The 18,331-nt window shown below is 32.2% G+C and overlaps 1 protein-coding gene across 3 annotated transcripts in view; it reads left to right on the top strand.

Annotated features, from left to right (window-relative positions):
* Window positions 1–11,260: 11,260 nt before the first annotated feature.
* Window positions 11,261–18,331, top strand: part of LOC110994625 (BMP-binding endothelial regulator protein) — a 54,309-nt gene continuing 47,238 nt past the window's right edge. Inside the window, exons 1-2 of one of the 3 annotated variants that reach the window (XM_045628908.1) lie at window positions 11,261–11,759; window positions 15,260–15,271. The gene's annotated coding sequence lies outside the window, so the exon portion shown is untranslated. The remainder of the gene's footprint in view (window positions 11,760–15,259; window positions 15,272–18,331) is intronic. The other 2 variants (XM_022261400.2, XM_022261399.2) reach the window with 2 other exon arrangements.

Consider the following 18,331-nt stretch of genomic DNA (forward strand, 5'->3'; position numbering starts at 1 on the left):
GAGGAATCAGTCACCTACGTAGTTCTGGAATGCGAGGCTAAACGTACAAACTTCCTTGGAACAGTGAGGTCGCTCTGGGAAGCCTGTGAAGTGCCCAGGAGACATCTGAAAGGAGCTAGGCTGGCTAAATAAGCCAGGACTTAACGCAAAACGGACCAAATATGAGTCTACGTGCGGAAAATTAGCCCACCAACTATACTGCTGCCCTGCCGCCGCCTGTGTTCAATAACTGAGTGTAAATTGTGGAACGCGAACGACGAGGTGAAACTGGTAAGATTAAGTTGTTAACTCATCTGAATCTGATAGCCCATTCAAAACCAAGGGATCAAGGCGCTCGGTAATTCACTGGTCGTTTTCGTTTAGATTTTCTAAATAAATTATGATAACAATAACTTTAGTTGCGTGATGTGTGTAATATATATTATGTCTAGTTTTGTGTTTGAAAACTTGTACTGAAGTCTTTATTCCTCGTAAATTTCACTCAATGACCGTAAATTCTGTCCTCGCGTCTCAAAGTCTCGAACAAAATAGCTTATAAACAACGCTTTTATAGTTTCATGGTTAGTCACCATTAGGAGTTTCGTACGTGAGGCACACTTTAAATCACCCACTCAGACGTGCATTGTATATGTCGCAGCAAAGTAGTTAAATCAGTTAGTTAATTGAATCTCTAGACAGTAAATTAAAGATCGATATTTAATCAAGTTGCTAAAGTTCAGTCAGACAAGTGACTAAACGAAACGTTTGACAAGTTTCCTAAATGTTCCTGAAACAAGACTAATCTTACCTAACCTCACCTGTCTATCCTACTCTACTATATATCGTTGAAGCGGTCATGACTGTAAAGAAGCATCCAAAATTATTTCAAACATTTAAAGAAACTGGGGGATCGAACTCGGCTGCGGGTGCCTGCATGTTGCACTACGCTATATTCTAAAAATTGCTACGTCATGGCCGTAAGAATATTTAATCACCTTCCCAGAAGCTATAGATCGCTACCATGTAATGTTTTCAAGGGGAAGGTGATTGGGTTCTTAAAGGCAAGGTGCTTTTATAGCGTGGGCGACTACCTAGATCATAAGTTTGAAATTACGCGGGGAACATCACTTCAGATGTTATTAAATACAAGAAAAAGAAGCCTAACGTTTAAATCGTTGTATTTTTTAGATAAGAATTTTTACAAATATCGGTGTCTAACTAACTCTGCGCTGTTATTTTTCTAAATGTATTTTTCTAAATGTAAGATTTAATAACTAGTCTTGTTATTCAATAGATCAAATAAAATATAAGATGACATTTGCATGCCTATTCATATGTGGCGGATTTTTGTTTCTTATGTAACTAATTGTAAGACTATTCTAGCAAATAAACGATTTCTAATTTCTATCTATTTACAATAAAACAAAACATGAAATTTCCAAGCTCTCAGTTCTTTACGATCATACCGATCAATCATGGCGGAGTCGACAACATGTTAACAATTTCACGACCACAATTTGAAACAAAAACTCTCAGCTGTTGTCGTGACCGCCATCTTGTTTTATATTATTAATCAAAACGCTGGCTTTCGGTAAGACAGATAGTTAAACGTTTTCAATGCTGCTTTATTTAAATCAAAATGCTAGCGACTTGATTGAATTTCGATATTTAACTAACTGTCTAAAGATTCAATTAAATCTCTGATTTAACTACTTTATTGCGATATATATGGTAGACAATCTCTATATTTCCGAAAGTCAATCGTCAATATTGTTGTCTTTTATTTTATCTGTGATATTTATTTCATTCATAGTACAACTCATACAAATGCTTTTCACTAGTGAATACAGACTAAATGATTATATACAAACAAGAGCGGATCTAGAATTCGATAGGTGGGTCACATATTTTTATAAATAATCTGTGTTTACAATGTTACCAACTAGGTACTTAATAAACGAGTGGAATTTTCAAAATCTATAATACACCACCATGTCCCCCCCACCTGGATCCGCATTAAGCTGATAAGAGTGTCAATCGCAGCTGGTAAACCTAGAATACAGCATTTGAAGATTTTACAAATTAATTTTACTTGAATAGATGTAGTTTTCTTAAAAAGAGTATGATATGTTTTTATGAATATGCTATCAGTAAAAAGACAGAGAGCACTTGGGAGCCATCTAGCAATTTTAGTGTCCATGGGCGGCGGACACTTAACATCAAATGAGCCTCCTCCCCGTTTGCCTGCTGTCACATAAAAAAGGCAGCAAATTTTGTTACAGTTATGTTTATTCGATTCAAAGTAAAGCTGTTCTCTAGAAAGCGATTAACTTCGTTATAAGACGTTAATTGTTAACGCGAATAAAAAACTGAGACAATCTAGAAACCTATCTAGCTTTTTACAAACATCGTACGTGGAAAAGAGTGACCCAAATAAATGCGAGTCTACGACGAAGATTAATAAAGTCCATATTAATTAATGCACGCATTGATTAAGGTATCATGTCGTCTACATCTGATTTATTGTATCGATAGATGCAATTAAATTTATTTAATAACGGCTTGCTTCTTGACTTTGTCTGTGCTGCATATAATTTTGTCGTGCAATTTTTTACTTATTTATTTAGTTAATGGCAACAGATTATAATAGTGAAAAGGGTAAAAGGACGAACAGAGAAACAAGGTGGATAGGAAAGAGAGGTCGCACGGTGGGCTGAAAAGCCGAAGAAGATGGAAGAAGCTGATGGAGAAGATGGGCAGAAGGATGCTCAAGATTGAGTTGGAGTCAGTTGGGGGTCGATAAGTACTCTACAAGGGGTTTTAGAAAAATAAATAGTTCCGTGTAGAACTTTAAGTATCCTTTGTAATGATAGATAAATGTTTCAAGAAATAAATGAAGCTTAATTTTTATTATTAATGTCAACAAAACATGTAGAAGACGCATGAAACTTTCGAATAGATAACAATCGTTTCACTCACTTATTCGATCTGATTTTTTAGCTTCAGTTAATATTATTTAACATTAACCTTGGTTATTTTAATAATAAACATAGATAAATTGCACAAGAATCTCATGTCCAATGCTGTGTAGTATTTGTAATGTATTACCATAAGTATCTTTTATGAGAAGCCGGCTGTATTGGCGCCGGCCGTCGCGCCAATCATATTAGATTGAACACGGTAAAATTACATACCTTGTTGAGATACTTAAACATGTGTCTGCAACATAATTGTCCTAGTACCTAGAACGTATTAACGTCGCCTATTTTTTATGTATCACAATTATTATGACGTCTGCACAACTGCGTTTCATTTGCTGTTTTTATTAAGGTGTCGCGGAACATTCGATCAGCCAAATTGTAAATAGAAAAGGTATATGTTATGATTTTGTGCTTAAAGTAATTATAATCAAATCAAATCAAAAATATATTTATTCATATAGGTAAACATATACACTTATGAACGTCAAGAAAACAAATTAACAAATTAAATTAAGTGTATAGATTAAAAACAAAATAAATAATAGAATTAACTACAATTATATTAAGTGTGTATTGTTAAAAATAATTATGTGTGGTTATATGTAATGAATTTAGTTTGTAGCAGAACTGACAATATTTACATCACAATATAAAGTATTACATATAAAATATTGAAAATAATTATAAGTATATTATAATAAGTTAATTAAACTTTTTTTTGAACTTGAATTATAGAATATATCTATGGACAAGATGTCTAATTGTATGCTATTTTTAAAGCAGAATAAATATGTCAGACAGAGAAGTTTCATTAGCGTTATTTAAAACAAATTAACAAATTAAATTAAGTGTATAGATTAAAAACAAAATAAATAATAGAATTAACTACAATTATATTAAGTGTGTATTGTTAAAAATAATTATGTGTGGTTATATGTAATGAATTTAGTTTGTAGCAGAACTGACAATATTTACATCACAATATAAAGTATTACATATAAAATATTGAAAATAATTATAAGTATATTATAATAAGTTAATTAAACTTTTTTTTGAACTTGAATTATAGAATATATCTATGGACAAGATGTCTAATTGTATGCTATTTTTAAAGCAGAATAAATATGTCAGACAGAGAAGTTTCATTAGCGTTATTTAAGACAGTTTTCGTCGCACTATCACTATATCACACCAGCCAACCACTGCAATATTTCCGAACCAATTCAAATAAAGATCCTGCTAGAAAAGAACATATTAGTTCTTAACAGGCCGGCAACGAACTCGCAAACCATCAGGCATTGAGTGTCCCTATCTCTTTTCCCCCTTATAGCTTTGAATTTAAAGTAAATTAACCAAATTACGTGACATATCAGTGTGGTACACCGAAGCTGTTCTTTATACTAAGTAGAAATATTATTCCGACACCAATTAAGAATCAGACCAGGCAGAATCAAAACCATTAAAAAATACGGCATCGGTTTCATTATTATGCAAAAATTAATTATTGACCACATTATGAATTTTGGAAACGAAATGTAAAAGGTATTATTCCGAACATGAAGTCTATATATAGATAATACACTTTAACTAATAGTAATTCTATGTAAAGTGATAAATTGAAACAAGGAGGTATGTAGCAAATGTTGCCAAACGATTATATCCTATCTGGCGTGCGATCAAAATAGCCGATTCATATCAGCTCATTGCATATTAAATGGACAAAGGAGAACAAATGATTGAAAAGTGGTTATTACACTGTCTAGAAATCAGTCTACCAATTTCATATCTGCAATTAGGGTGATAATTTGTGCAAATTAAACGTTTAGTTTTGGAGCAGTACTATCACAGATAATATTTATGGAGTACACGAACAAAGACCATTTGTAATTATTTATTTATTGACACTTCGTTGCAATTGACATATTTTAATGAAAAGCCAACTGGCGGCCTTATCGCTTTCGAGCGTTTCGGCAACAAAAAAAAATAAGGTAAGCAAGAAGTTCAAAAATATATAACACATACAGTAAAAATCATATTTGGAGGACTATGCATATATTCGTAAGAGTCGATGACGTAATTAAGTACCTACCTAATATGTACTTATTGTTGAATATGTGATATAGAAACTTATGTATTTAAACGAACATTAAAAAATATTTATTTCACATGAAAATTATAATAAAAACACATTACGTATTATCATTTTTCTACATTAACAAAATCTGTTATTTTTTATAAGGCGGTCTAATAGAGTTAAGTTTTGATTTTAGTCAATATAACGGATGTTCTTGTTTTTTTTTTATAAATAAATAAAAATATAATAAAACAAACAGTGCTGGCTGAAGCTTATTGCGTCTACACGATAAATGGTATTTTCCAGGCTCTTTATAGATACAATATGTTTCAGCCATGTAACCTCAATATTTTTCATTTTATCCTCCATGAATTAGCTGACAATGAAATGATGGATTTATAATAGACCAAGTGTGTTTGTGAGAGCATTAGTCTTAGAAAACACCAGTTCCTACATGTAATCAAAGATTGTACAATAATACTTAAAAAAAGTCTAAACTTAAAAGTAAAGCGTGTTTTAAAATATGTTAAATCCACTAGATGGCATTATGCACAATTTCTATAAAACTTGCCATAGAACCATATTACCCATTAAAGCAATACATTCCTTGTACACCTGCTGAGTTTTATCATCGGAAGTCAAGCCAGAATACGAAATCCACCTGTATCACTTCAACGTCTGTCATTCCACAACTGAGCGTTTTTTAAGTTTTTGCCACGCACCACCAGTATATGGAACTATGCCTTCTGAAATGTTACCGAAGAAAAGAGTAGGTATACTGAGTCTTAAGAGGCCGGCAATGCACTTAAGAGTTCTCTGGCAATGTCTGTGTATCATTAAACATGATATGAGCCTATTGCCCATTTGCCCCCTGTTAATTAAAAATGCGGGTTATTTGTAAATAGCCGCTTATTTGGTTCTCATAAAAGGATAATCGACTATAAATATTCAGTTAGCATTTAACGGCTCAAAACACAAACGCAAATTCAAGCGAATAATTCATGGTTAACTCCAATCTTGAACTATTGAATACTGTCGATTATAGTGCCATTAACACTTTAACACACTTAATCACGCCCAACGATATTGTCAGATAGGATCTTTAGGGGCAATCGAGTGTAAAGGTTTTGTGTTTCAGTGTTTAGAGTCTTATTTGCATTTAGTAATGCAAAGTAGTACCGTAAATAGTGCCCTTTGAAGCAAAGTTTTTATTTATTTATTTATTTACACTTCGTTGCAAAGAAACACAATTAAAACAATACATAAAAATTACAAGGGATGCAACGGGTGGCCTTATCGCTAACAAGCGATCTCTTCCAGGCAATACTACTATAAGTTTTTTCTGCTAAAATCACTCATTGTAGAGGTAATCTTCATAGAGCCGGTATCAAAGGTGCGATAGTTCGAAACCAGAACTCTTGTTTATGCTCCGTCATAAAAAGGCGAAAACTATCAGAAAGGTAGATTTTATCCCATATAAATTGTTCTTTTTTTTAAAAACTAGTCAAGATCATTCAAAATATAGCTTTCTTAATTCAAACATCGCAGCATTGGAATATTTTATTTGCGTAAACACTGACTCGTCAAAAGAAATCATCGGAACAAAAAGAGGTTTTCATATATGTTTGGTTAAATCATCATCAAATGTCAGAGAAGAAAGTACAATCTTTCAAATTAATTTATAAAGAAAAATTATCAAGGATAACCACAATAAATATTAGGGTGACAAAGATATTGAGAACTTGCACTTGTATCACCTCTACCGATAAACAATTAAAATGAACTCACCAAGAAACTATCACTGGAATAAATATTTTTATTTATAAATCACGCCAGTCTGTCAACGCTAAGCAGAGACCAAAGACATCCACTTGCTACTCTGTTTCACTCTCATAATGTTCACCATCAATGGTTAAAACAGAAGGTTATGGTTTGACCTGCTTTTTTTTAAATATTCTGAATCTGCAATTGTATGAACAGTATGCCCGCTCTCCAGCCAGCTTGTAATCAAGCCATTGAATATCAATATTTATCTAATCTATTTCAGGACACCATAAATAAATAAAATAATAAAAATAAAATACAATATTCGATATAAGAATTAGTTTAAGCCATGATCACTTGATTTTATTGATTAATATCGTGATTCATGTGTTCTTTCTCTTTTGTATCCCGTGTCCTTTTTATTTTAGTCCCCTTTAACTGTGTACATATGCTTTTGCAATGCTTTGTTCCATTAGTTTTGCATTTGTTCTTATGTCTTTTTGTACTCATTGAGAGCTACCTTCTCCAATTTATTTTTTATTTTTTTTCTTACAGTGGGTGTCTAGTAGAGATAGGTCGTAAGCGGTAAAGCCGGCAATTGCTCTCCTTTGTATTTAATTATTATAATTGTACTGTATTCCTGTATGACTGTAAGGAAGTGTTAATAAATTAATTAAAGAGTATGTTTTGTGTAATAAGCTTTTTGCGTCATAGTGAAACTTGATTTTATATATAAACTTAATTATGGTCCATTACTCCTTGTCTTGTCCTTGTGTCTTTTACGCTTGTCACGTTTCATCTGCTTCCTATGTCTAATTTCCGCAAAATGTAATTACTGTCATTATATTGTGTAATGGCGGGTAATACATACATGGATGTTACTGACATATACGATTTACTTACCGTGGCTAAGGCAATTTATTTTATTGAGGTACCACGCTTTAGTATGGACTGCCCTCTCTATGCCCCTAAATACCTTAGACTTCATCATAAGCAGCGAGCCTCCATTCCCTTCCAAGCTTTTCGGGTTCCCCATTCTCAATCCTGATCGCATGATATATATACTGTATCCTTGAACGTCTTAATAAAGTTGGAAAGTAATCTAGTGACCATTGTTTACAAATATTGTCTTGTTAAGCCACATAGGCCGAACAAATTTTCGTATTTATTCAAATCAAAATTCAAATTTTTTACAGACATTCTGGAAATTCGAGAACCTACAACCAAGAATATTGTCTATTCTTTTTTGAAAGAGGTTTTACAGTCGTGACCTTTATTTATCGTTTGAAGTGGCTTTCGAACTATTCATAAACATTTATAAGACAACTCCAATGCAAAGATTTTCTTTCCAAATACGTACATCGTACACGGAGCCCTGTTTGACCATTTCAAAAAAGGTACTTTATATTTAAAATAGCATTCGTGCCCATTATATAAGAAAATATTCTACTCAAATGTGTTGATTTCCATATACGCTACTCGTAAACAATTTTTTCACTCGGTTTTTAAAACATTTTTTATTTCACACGCGGAAATTAATACATCAATAAATTAGAAATATTTTAATGACCTTTTATAACTCGATTTAAAATAACAAATCATTAATCAGCTAACTAAACAAACAGCGTTTTGACATCTATAAAATTGTGTTGAGTTATTGTCGTGTCATCGAGTTTAAATATTGTATTGGGCCTTCGTCAAGGAAAAGATTTATCAATCTGATAACAGATGAGATGAATATTAAAACATCGATAAGGTATTGCTACTTAAGAATTAGTAATAGATTAATGGCTGACATGTATGACGTAGCTAGAGGCGCCGCGTAGATCGGATTTTCTTCATATTTCCATTAGATTATTGCGATAAATGCTTGGAATATTTGAGAAGTATCATTGCAAAACCATAATAATAATTCAAAGGGGCAAACGCTTTTTGAGTCTTGGCACTTAGATTGCATCAGTTTATTTGGTTATTTTAATTTCATAGACAAGTAGCTCAGCTCTCTATCTGGCACATGATTTTTTCTTTGGCGTTTTCCTCAAGATATTTTCCTTTACTGTACGAGCGAGTGTTAAAAGCGTATTAATGAAAAACCTGGGCTGGAACTTACGACCTCAGGGTGAGATTCAAACGTTAAAGACACTTACCAAACACTGTTGTCGATTGTTTTTTTAATTGAAATTTCGTGAAAAGAATATAACAGTAATTATGTATATTAATTTGACATTTCATACATTTTCAATAATAATAAAGATTTCAGGAAAGGGGCACTTTCTTAAGAGCACGTCTGCATGGCAATTCAGCAACCAGTGTTAGTGCTTAAATTCTCAATTGACCCATTTCTTTTAAAAACAACTTTGGCACTATATCCTTTTAGGTAACAGGGGGCAAATGGGCAGGAGGCTCACCTGATGTTAAGTGATAACTTGGCCGGCAACGCACTAGGCGTTGCCGGCCTTTTAAGAATTGCTACGCTCTTTTCTTGAAGGACCCTCATTTCTGTACCTGTATTGTGATCATTTATTTTTTGCTACAGGTTGATGATCAGGCTTCTGTCTCAAACGAGTCGTCGATTTGTAGGCTCTAGACCAAGCCGTTTCCTCACTGATTATCCTTGATTGTAGGAGAGTCTACTTTTGGACCTCGAACCTACGGCCTCAACAATGAGTGTTCCACGCTTATACCACTTGGTCAACAGTTCTCTTTTCTTAATGTATCTAATAGAGTTATTTATTTATTTTGTAATCCTACAGCTAACATAAATATAACTATGTAACAAGAATGTTCAAACATTTACGAAAGGCAAAACCAATAAAAATACTCTTAATTCGGCTGTGTTGGTGTGAATGCCAGAATGTATGGTTATGATAACCTGCATCATGAGCACACCCTTCATATACTAAGAACATATATTCGATCGGATATAGCGATGATTAAAAAAAAATATTTTATGATATTTATTACAGAAATACATACATTATCCTTACAGACTATGCCAATATAGTCGAGAAGCATTAAATAAAATATATAAACATGTTGATAGTGTCAGAGACAGTATTCAGTAGTTCATTTAGTTTTCATGAAAAATATGGCAATTAAAAAAATACAACAATCTTCGTTGAGTGTAAATAAATCTCTTTATAGTAGGAAGCATCGTGATAAAGAGGCCAAAAATCGAGCCAAAAAGAGGCCATAAATGAGGCTGACTGATCAAGTACTTATCTGTGAAATAAAAATTATAAAAGGAACTTATATTTACGACCCAAACCCAACAAAGGGTTATATCACCACTGATTTATATTAATTTTTGCAATGATCACCTCGGTGCCTCTTGCTACGTCACAGATGTCAGCCATTAATCTATTAATCATTGAAATACAGTTTACGCTAAAAGTAATTATTATCTATACCAAAGCTAGCATTTATCATGTTACCTAGAACTGATTTAGTTGTTCCTAATTGACTGCAAAGGCGCACCAACTATTATTTCTTAATGTTCGTATCTCCCACATAAGCTATTGAAGTACTTAGTCAATAGTCAAGGAAAGCTTGTTTCTAAACCGCACAATCACCCCGCCTTAATGTTTATTTATTATGGTTTTTGCAAAAACGTATATATTTATACCAAGATAATCATAGTCTTCGATTACTTTTGTGCCTGACACACGTCTTTGATTATGTATCACGATGTTCTCAGTGGAAAGTGTTGATTGCGTACGTAGAAAAACTGACCTCAAAGTAAAAGCCGATTGAACTTCTGGTACAGAAATCTGTGTAAAATAATTGCCTTGTGTTATTATTGCCCGCTCAAGACACACTGAAAGATTCTCTGAGGTTACTCAAGACATACTTCTGAGGGACCCAGAAAAATGACTACACTAAGCGATTGCGATGCAGTTACCTTAGTCCCAGAGATGGCTCTTTATTGATCATCCGGTCGTGATGTCACCCACCAGTGACTTTTAGTTTCATAATATTTTGACATAGAGGGGCTTTTTGCTCATACATAGGTTCTAGAAATAGAAAGTCTCAAAAACTGATGTCTCATTATTGTCTTGTATTTTCTGTGACAATTAAATTGATAAGGATTAGATATAAATTTAATTAATTATATTACAATAAGCGTAAGATTAGACGCCCAAATATCAAAAATAATACTTGACTTTCAGCTCGGGGCGTCGTCGATCTTTTACAACGCAATTAATATGGGGTATTGCACACAATGAAAGGCCAGATGTATGTTATTCCACTAGATTTATTAGGTTATAAAGACGATTTAATTAACACGCAAAAGCGCAGATAATACATGAGTGCAATGTGCAATACCTATGTGATAGCTACACATCCTTCAGACTGACAACAACTTATCAATACTTATCTGGGACGTACTTATTTACGAGTCTTTAATATGTGTGGTCGATAATTGTATCTAAACAATGCTAGTGTGTGGTCCGATCGTTAAGCTGTGACAATTAGAATGACAGCATCCACAATGCAGCATCTGCCTGATGTAGTCATTGTTCTTGAAAATTTCATATGAACTCTTTGGCAGGGATTGCGGTCCTTGACCCTGAAGTTTGTCCAGTTTTTACTAAGAAGTATGATTATTTGTTGTACTTAATATATGCTTTCTGAAATTTTCAACAGTTCTCAGGCCTTATTGGATGTAGGGAGGGTTCTTGTAAGCACTTCCTGCACTGGCTGGTGCTGACGAGATTAGCGCAGGAGGCTGTAGGAACAGGTCCAGCGCACGCGCGGGGAGTCGCGCCGCGGCCGGCGAGTTAGCCGACCGGCCGACACTCAGTACTCGGTTCGCCTTGCCGCAACCAACTAGCGTTGGTGAGACCTTGCGATCAATCCTCAAAAAATTTCGCACGTGAGTTCCATTTGCTGCTTGTTTTTGTGATAGTGTCGGGTGTGAAGTTCTGTATAGCTATTGACGGGATTTATCATTTGTTAAGGTATTGTTTTAATTATTAAGTGTTTTTTTTTTAATTATTTAAATGTCATTTATCAATAGAAGTCCCTTAAAAATATTTATTAAAAATACAATATTCACGTTTTGCACAGTAATTCTTTTTTCAAGGCTTCGCTCATTTTGCTTGACTTGCTAATTGATCTGGCATATTTTATTTTATAATCTACTTCAATGTTTAGTCATCGACGATAATCATTATAGAAATGATAGTATATTATGAATTAGAAAATAATTTAGACATTTACAATTATTTATTTTGACGATTATAAAAAAACCGCAAAAAGTTTATTGTACTTTATTACTACTAAAAATATAAATAATTTTAAAATACAACGCGGTTGTCGAAATTTTTGAATAAATTCAATATTTACGCTTCAGTTTCAAAGTTTGATCTTAATACAATAAATTCCTTTTCTTAATAATAGTAATTCCTATTTCTTGTGACTCGTCTTGTATTAATTACATACGGTAGCTAATACAGGCTATTTTCATAAGGATTCTTTGTTAAATTTGCAAAAGTAATTAACCTCATTTTTAACGGACTTCCAAAAAGCTGAAGGAACTGTATTTCTTGAAACGCCAAAACATCTCACTTCGTAAAATCGAAAGGTGTTCCTACACTAAAATAATGTTTATAAAAAAGTTGTATTTTTTATATCAGTAACCTATCTTCTGTCTCAAATACAATGCCAACAAAAGCTTGTAATACTTTTTGAGGCCATGGCGTACTTATACATAAGAATCTTCAAAAATTCATGTGATCTTTCTTCAGCATTTTGGAAACAAATACTTTCGTCGAATTGCAAACTAGGTTTTTAAACAGATATGGCTGAGGATAAGAAGGGAATTGAATAGTAAAGAGCGTACCAATTCTTAAAAGGCCGGCAACGCACTCGCGAGCCCTCTGGCATTGAGAGTGTCTATGGGCGGCGGTATCACTTAACATCAGGTGAGCCTCCTGCCCGTTTGCCCCCTGTTCTATAAAAAAAAATAAAAATGAAACTTATTTTCCTGTTTTTAATAAGTTCGTACGTCAAGTCCGGTTTATTAAACTGTGTTCCTCGAATGAAGTCAAAACTTAAGTAAATGTTAATAAGGAAAACTAACTCTATGACTTTTTGATCAAAAGAATATTTATATTACATATATAGTAACACATAGCGTAATCGTGGAGTCCCGTGTTCTATTTCTGTCAAAACACAACCAGCCTAACTTGACACGTCCTAATGAATTTTTCTAATAATTAATATATATTAAAACTTCTTTAAAAGGATCACGTTTCTACCTGAAATACAGATAAATTTAACATAAGTTTTCGTATTTCCCACATTTTCCAAATGTATGGTATGAATTATTTATATTTTAGGAGAGTAACTTAACTGAAACATTGGCTGAAGTCCAATTTATATAAAGGCGGTATTGGCCCTTAGCCATGGTTAAACATCCCGTGTATGACCCTTTCATATATCTCATATCATATATAATAGTAAAGAAATAACGCTGTGCAATTACTTTTTTATATCTCTTGTATGTTTATAGATGCAATATTTATTGTAATTCCCTTTGGAAGAGCTTTATTTAATAAATAAACCTTAATATGGAGTATTTATCAGATTTGTATTGAAAGAAAATAAATGTTTGCTTAGTGTTTAAAGCGTTTCTCAGTTGTGACTTCTTGACTCTGATATGTGTCTTTTATGCGGAATAATTGATATTTGTTCGTAAGGTTAACGAAAATATAGTAAGACAAGAATATATATGTAACATGACTAAAAAATCATCTAAATTTGTCAGGCACAGAAGTCTGCCCTGAAACTAATACAGAAATTATTATTATACACATATTGTGTCTAATAATTTTGTTGGTTCATTACCTATATATTCATCATCATCATCATCATCAATATCATTCAGTATAATTGTTGTACTGTCTCTTTCGATCACAGCGTAAACATATTAGACAGAAAGTGTCGATAGACAATTCATGCAATATGACTGTTTTTTATATAAACCAGGAAGTTTTAAAATGATATGAATTTTTCATTTAAGGAATCCAAAAATCCGTGCAAACTTGCTAATTTTAAATGTATAATTTATAGTTTACTACCCACTTTCGTAGCAACATTGCAATGAAATGCCGTATAAATTTTATTAACAATAAAAAAATTAAGTAGTCGATAAATGTCAATGACTACGAAACTAAAACAATGTTTTCAGGAATCGAACCCAGGATTACAAAAAAAAATCACCATATCGGAGTATTAAAAATATAAAATGACACTTTTAAGCGCTGATACGTGAGTCGATTTCTGAGTCTATGTATGTATCTATAACTGCTTAGTAGATAAATAGGCTCAGAAATGTCATCAACACAACACCGTCACAGACAATTTATAAACGAAAAATATCTATGACCAAACATTTCACCACATTCAGTGAATTTGTATGAGTCACACTTCTGCAGATTTCAGATGTTACCCTTACGCACAATATTAGTAATACAAAACACTTTAATCGCATCCGGACTCCAAAAATAGAATCTCTTCACTGATACGATTGTTGTGAATATTTAAAAATTCTGACTCACATTTGACAATGCGAGAATTCGTGTGACCATGATTGGTAATGGTAAAGTTCTCATAAGTATTAAGCTAACAAAAGATATTTTATCTTTCTTAATAATGAATCCTTTACTTGAAAAGGTATTATTGAAAAAAAAATCACAAACAATTAAAAAATGACAAATTATCATAAAATTCTTAAATTATAATGTTATATCCATGTCAGTATATCAAAGCGTCGTAAATGTAACAAGGATTCCTCTTCCCTTGCGGGGAAAAAAAATTGTTATTTCTAAAGTAGAGCTACATACTAGCATAGAGATTGGAACTTTAATAAGGGCCGTATTTAGTTGAGAGCAACCGGGGCTACAACCTGCAATAAAGACTTTGGGAAAAAAAGTTTTAAATTCTGACTAGTAACTAACGTTTCTTTTCATATTTTTCTTTCACTCTTGACTTGTGTACTAACATGACTATGTTGTTAATAAATAAAACAAAAATCATTACTCTGCATTTAAATATTTAAAAAAAATCTCCTTGATTTCACAATAAATTATTGATTGAAAAACTCGACGTAATTTTTTTTACACTATTTTAAAAATAATTTGTAGTCAGGGGGGTGGGGCTCCACTCTTTTAATAAAATAATGAAATATTTCAATTTATGTGTTATTACAAACATTTTAGAACTATTACTAAGGTAACACTACCACTTGGGAGCACATACCACCCTAAAGTATAGGTACGTGGAGAAAAAGATCCTTTTGAATACATAAAGATACTTATATTATGTTTTTTTTATAATATGGAGATGATATATAAATTTTATAAAAGATTTCAAAATTTTATAATATGTGTGCTGACTGAATATAAATTTTATCTTCTGTTCTAATTACCAGATAATCATAATTTTGTTGTTACAGAAAATACCTAGGGTATGTGCTCTGTGCTTTACTATCTAAAATGCGCCCGATTTAATCCCGAAAAAAACCTGATCATTAAACTGAAGTAATTTAACGATAAAAATATATAATATTTGTACCCTGAACATGCTTGGCACAGCCAACGAGGACGATTTACTTTGATGAAATATCGTAAAAAATATAATATTTTATAAAATTATTATCTTTGTGATAATAGTTTTGTGTTATAGTGACTGTAGTAGTAATAGGCTTTTTTATTATTATGCCAAACAGCACGCGTATTGTACAAGAATCTTTGTATGCATTTGAAAGCATAAAGTTTCAATAGACAAGGAACTTATTAAGCTTAAAGCTAAAGTTTGTAAAATCAATTCATTTATTCCAATTAGACCACCTAAAATTGCACTTTTGCACGTTAAATAAATAAATATGATTCTAGTTTCCCCTTGCAAAAGGTTTCGTGTGGAGAAGAATGGGCAAGAAATTCCATACTGACTCTTTTAAAATAGAATCTTCAATATTATAATGTATGTCTGACACACGTTGTCGACTTTTTGGGTCTCAGACATGTCGATTTCCTCACGATGTTTTCCTTCACCGTTCGAACAAATGTTAAATGCGCACATAGAAAGTCCATTGGTGCACAGCCGGGGATCGAACGTACGACCTCAGGAATAAGAGTCGCATGCTGAAGCCACTAGGCCAACACTGCTCATTTGTATACATTAGTTATATAATTATATGTGAAGACAACGTACTCGCAGAATAAAATACACATCTATATAAGTTAAGATTATGATATATCATAAATAAAACGTTTTACTAACATTATTTAAATTAAATTTACATATGGGAAACAACGTATAAAGTAATTTTAAAAGCTCATCGTTTTCTCTCCGAACATAACTAATTAACGCTAACTTATAGCTAGACTAACTCTTGTTCTGTTGGAAGAAGTCATTAATATCTTTTGACAGATTTACACGCCACCAATTGTCTGGCAAAATGCGGTGAGGTTTGCTATTTTATGTAAAAGGAACCCGCAATTTCATCTTTAGAATAGATGCCTATTGTATCCGTTAATGACGTTTCACAATCTATCATGCTCTATGATTTTTATAGACTTTTTAATCTGTGTTAAATGTATTCCTGTTTATGGTACACAAGGTACTAAATAGATGTCGAGATCGGCATCTATTTAGTACCTTCATCATTGAGAAATATTGTTATTTAATACTTTTAAGTGCATTATGCAGCCGAATTTATTAAAAATTATTATTTCATAAATGTAGATATTCTTGTAGACCTCCACTTGAATATTTTACCATCTCCTATGTCTATTATGGTCTTTTTTATACACTTTTTTATCTCTGCTGAATCTTGTTTATGGTATACATCTGGGTCTAGGACCTGTGAATAAATGTTTACATTTTAAATATAGTTAATTTTAACGCACTATTATTTTTATTGATACCAATTCTTTATCACGCTGATAAAATAACAATGAAATTTTGTGAAATATAATTTGTATGACGTATGAGAGAATAATTTGAAGAATTCGATATTATTAGTGTCTCATCGACTGATTGTGTTTGTTGAAACGATATCTCAATTGCCTCTTGATTACGGCGAAATTCCACAAGTGGGAGCATACGTCATCTATTTAGATTTTTAATAATAATTGTTCATATTATTCATATTGATAATAAAACAGTGCCGCTACAATATATTTAGGTATGAGCCTCAGATTTCTGTTGTTTGTCTTCCTTTTTTGCGTTTATTGTACCTTAGGCACCACTTAAATACTTCGTTGCGTTAATGTTCTGTTCCTCTTGTTATGTGCCCTACACATTTTCACCAAAATTTATTAATTTTCATTGTGACATCATCTACCTTACTTATTCTTATTAATAATGTATTCGTCACCATCAATCATCAATCGTCATTTTAAAAATTCTTCACTTCAATGTTCATTATTTCGTCTTTCGGTATAGTTCTTTTAATATAGTTGTGTAGTCATTATGAAAAAGTCGCATAAAACCACGGATTATCAAAACTTTAATAAGAATATTTCAGCGGTTTTCTTTGGATATTTCTAATCTAAGGTTTTTAGGGTAAGATCTTAGGCAAGAGAAGGGTGAACTATGACTCCGTTATAAAAATCTATATATTTTTGACATACTGCAGTCATAAGGAATTCAAACTGAGCGATCTTCGATGCGATGAAAAAGTTCAATATAATTTGAATAATAGTTTAAGAGATTTTCATAAGCATAATAAGAATAGGAAAATTTAATTTATTTCTATCAAATGATATGATAATATTTGCAACAAAATAATTGGTTAAACCAGAATTGATAGTCCATATTTCTATGATTAGGATTTACCACAGATTAGAAAAACTAGTTGTAACTTGACAGCGGGATTAAAATAGATAAGATAAAATTATATCTAATTTAATAAATTGGTTTACAGTCTCGCGAAATACGCCCCGGCTACACCGGTAATATTTTTATTTACAATACTCATGGGCGAGCCGGGCGCAAGAACCGCTCTTTCAGTTTCGTTTGTCGACTTTATATTAAATAACTATCCTGTATGTTACAATCCAATACACTTTTGACATAGGTGTGTTATTAAGTATCGTGTCAGAATCATCATCGTAAAATGTCAGTGGTAGACCAAATACAACTCCAGTTAGGAAATTTGACTCTACTCTGACTAGGTGTACTCGAAGAATAGCTCGTTACGATCAAGATTGTGTAATTAACTTGCAACATTTACTAGTTTATTGCTTTGCTTATATTTGTGTAAGTTTCGCTACTAGAAATCGATAGTTTTAATATATAAAATTTACGATCAACTTATAAACTACTTAAAACTATTTGAACTCTTTAGTAGTATCAATCAGTAGTTCATTATTTTTATGCTACTATATAAAGTAGGGGTTTCAAAGAAAAAAAACTTATTTCACCGATATTAATTACTATAATCGGATCTATAACATATAGAAACTTATTATGTGTGGTATATATTAGATATTAAAAACTATAAAATGATGTGTAGATTTAA

This window comes from Pieris rapae, chromosome 7 (genome assembly GCF_905147795.1).
Source record: "Pieris rapae chromosome 7, ilPieRapa1.1, whole genome shotgun sequence".
In the NCBI taxonomy this organism is placed as follows: Eukaryota; Metazoa; Arthropoda; class Insecta; order Lepidoptera; family Pieridae; genus Pieris; species Pieris rapae.